Here is a 4095-nt window from a genome sequence, read left to right on the forward strand (position 1 = left end):
TATGTCTAGTGTATTCGTGTTATATTCTAAGATTCTTTTTTGAAAAAAACAAATTTATTGGCCATAATCAAAATTTAAAATTTTCACAATAAAAAATTCAAGACTTTTATAATTCAAAGCACATTCTCCAAAAAGTGAAAATACAACAAATAGAAAGAGAAAAAATATTTTCAAACCATGTATCTGATAAGGGTCTAGTATCCAGAATATATAAAGCACTATTACAACTCAATAAATAGATATTCTAAGATTTTTACCCCCAAGGACTTATCAGGGGTTACAGATTAACACTCAGTGTAAGATGATAAGGCAGTTAAGGATACATCAGAACCAAAAACTATGTGAAGGAGTTAAAAGAAGTAGATGCTTTCAGGCATCTTTCTTGAATAGATAACAACTCTTTATCAATAAATGTGAATTTCAGTTATTTGTTACAGAGGCAAAACAATAAGCATGCCAAATTATATAGGGGTTTTTTTTTTTCTAACCGTAGAAATTATACAGATCTGTTTATGGAAATAAAATTTTGCCATTACTGTTAATCCCAGGCTCACAAGATCTTCAACTACAGTTAAACAAAAGATACGGAAATATTCAGCCACATAGTTCTTATTCTGATCCACAATGTTATAGCAAAGACCATAGTATTAAAGCAAAAATAGATGCCAAAAGGAAGTTGCTCCCCTTTAAAGCATTACCTCTAGTTTATAGATGTGGAAAATGTCTTGGTCATCCAGTAAGCAGTGGAGTCAAGGAGAACCCAGGCCTTTGGTCCATGCCTGTATGGAACAAGAGATGCGGTCTCATGGGATAACTGGCCAGGACATAAACCGTAATAGAAGCACCAGCCTGACGACCTCTGAAGATTCCCAGAGACACAGGGTGATCTGGAGTTTGTTTCAGGACTCTTGTACTTTCTGTGTTTCACTGAGGGCTGTACTTAGCTTTCCCTGCTCACTTTAGCCACCTACATCTGGGCACCAATATCAAAAATATACTTTGGAAAAATTGGGCAGGCCTCTTGAGCCCTGCTACTGTAGAGGGGGAATTTATATATTTCCGAATAGTAGATGATTTAGAGCAGGAAGGATTCGACTTTCCTGGCTCGTGTTACCAAAGCAAGGATCAATAAAAGGCATCTCCAAGACCTGAAAATCTTCAAGGTTCTCATAATTAAAGCCTTTTTTTTCTTCCCCCCTTCACTGTCCACCTTTTTTCTTGGCAGATAACCACTTACCCTTGGGTGTGTTTTGTTCTGGGGGACTATAAACTGTACCAGAAACCATGTTAGATACTTTATCTACTTATTAGCTCTTTCTTGCAACTCTAGGAAGTAAAACGCTAGCACCAGCACCATTTTTCAGATGAGAAAACTAAGGCTTGCAGAGATTGAACAATTTGCCCAAGGTCACCACTAATAAGTAGTAAAGAAAGGATATAAACTCAGCTCAGTGTGTCCCAGAGTTCATCTCTCTCCATCGTACAGTTACATTCCCAACCAACATGCTGGGGCTGCCGTGCCAGGATTACTCCACTCTGTTGCTTTTTGTTCAAAAATTATTTTATGTATTTTATTAAACAATTATTTTACATATAGTAAAATGTACAGATCAATGAATTTTGACAGATGTGTGTATATATATCATTGTCATCATCAGCCAAATAAAGTTATAGACTATTTCTACCAACATTTCTGAAAGTTTCTTTAATTACTTCTAATCCAGAATCCCCTCCTCCCAGAGGCAATCTAATTTATTTTTATTTTTATTTATGTATTTATTTTTAGAGACAGGGTCCCCTCTCTCACCCAGGCTGGAGTGCAGTGGTGCAGTCATAGCTAACTGCAGTCTTAAACTCCTGGGCTCAAGTGATCTTCCTGCCTCAGCCTCCCAAGTACTAGCACTGCAAGCGCATGCCACCATGCCCTGCTAATATTTTTAATTTTTTGTAGAGACATAGTCTCATTGTGTTGCCTAGTCTGGTCTCAAACTCCTGGGCAAATGCAAATCTTCTGCCTTGGCCTCCCAAATTGTTGGGATTACAGGTGTGAGTCACCGCACCTGGCCCTATTTATCTTAATACATACTAAATTAAGTAATAACTATACTAATTAACTAAATTACTAAATGCCACAATAAATTAACAAAATTAATAAGACTAATGGTGGAGTGTTACTGTGTCTTGAAATCAGGGTAAGTCCCCCAGCTTTATTCTTCAAGAGTGTCTTGACTAATATAGGACATTTCCATTTTCATATACATTTTAAAATCAGCTTGTCAATTTTTACAAAAGTTTCCTGGAATTTCCACTGGGATAGCATATATCTATAGACCAATTTCTCAAAAATTGACATCTGCACAATTCAGGAACATGGTGTGCTTCTTCATTTATTTAGTTCCTTTTTAACGGTTGTCAGCAATGTTTTACAGCTTTCAGTGCATAGAGCTTAGCCTTTTATTAAATTTATTCTTAGCAATCTGAGTTTTATGCTATTATAAATGGCCTTTTAAAAATTTATTTTCTGGCCAGGCTCATGCCTATAATCCCAGCACTTTGGGAGGCCGAGTGGATGGATCACCTGTGGTCAGGAGTTCGAGACCAGCCTGGGCAACATGGTGAAACCCCGTCTCTACAGAAAATACAAAAATTAGCCAGGAATGGTGGCGTGCACCTGTAATCCTAGCTACTGGAAAGCCTGAGGCATGAGAATCACTTGAACCCAGGAAGTAGAAGTTGCAGTGAGCCAAGATCATGCCACTGGACTCCAGCCTGGGCAACAGAGTGAGACTCTGTCTCAAAAACAAACAAACAAAAAATTCTAATTGTTTGTTGCTAGGTTTGGAAATACAATTGATTTTTGTATATTGACCTAGTAGCATCCTGGAATCTTATTAATTAATTAATTAATTTTAGTATTTTCACCTCTCTGAATTCAAATACTATATTTTACAGTTCTAGAACAGTGCTGTCCAATGGAAATATGCAAGCCTCATGTAATTTTGTTTTCCAGTAGCCACATTAAAAAACAGTAAAATAGGCAAGGCATGGTGGCTCACTCCTGTAATCCCAGTACTTTGGGAGGCCAAAGCAGACAAAGCAGACAGATGAAAAAAGGTTGGACAAATGGCTAACTGGAATAAACAGTGTAGAGAAGAGCTTAAATGACCTGATGGAGCTGAAAACCACAGTATGAGAACTTCGTGAAGCATACACAAGCTTCAATAGCCAATTCAATCAAGCAGAAGAAAGGATATCAGTGATTGAAGATCAAATTAATGAGATAAAGCAAGAAGACAAGCTCAGAGAAAAAAGAGTGAAAAGAAACGAACAAAGCCTCCTGAAATATGGGACTATGTGAAAAGACCAAATCTACGTTTGACTGGTAAACCCGAAAGTGATGGGGAGAATGGAACCAATTTAGAAAACACTCTTCAGGATATTATCCAGGAGAACTTCCCCAACCTAGCAAGGCAGGCCAACATTCAAATTCAGGAAATATAGAGAACACCACAAAGATACTCCTCGAGAAGAGTATACTCCAAGACACGTAATTGTCAGATTCACCAAGGTCGAAATGAAGGAAAATATGTTAAGGGCAGCCAGAGAGAAAGGTCGGGTTACCCACAAAGGGAAGCCCATCAGACTAACAGTGGATCTCTCTGCAGAAACTCTAAAAGCCAGAAGAGAGTGGGGGCCAATATTCAACATTCTTTTTTTTTTTTTGAGACGGAGTTTCACTCTTGTTGTCCAGGCTGGAGTGCAATGGCGCAATCTCGGCCCACTACAACCTCCACCTCCTGGGTTCAAGCAATTCTCCTGCCTCAGCCTCCCGAGTAGCTAGGATTACAGGCATGTGCCACCATGCCCAGCTAATTTTGTATTTTTAGTAGAGACGGGGTTTCTCCATGTTGGATAGGCTGGTCTCGAACTCCCGACCTCAGGTGATCCACCCGCCTCAGCCTCCCAAAGTGCCGGGATTACAGTCGTGAGTCACTGCACCCAGTCTCAACATTCTTAAAAGAATTTTCAACCCAGAATTTAATATCCAGCCAAACTAAGTTTCATAAGTGAAGGAGAAATAAAATCCTTTACAGA

Source organism: Macaca mulatta, chromosome 9 (assembly GCF_049350105.2).
Source record: "Macaca mulatta isolate MMU2019108-1 chromosome 9, T2T-MMU8v2.0, whole genome shotgun sequence".
NCBI classification, from domain to species: domain Eukaryota; kingdom Metazoa; phylum Chordata; class Mammalia; order Primates; family Cercopithecidae; genus Macaca; species Macaca mulatta.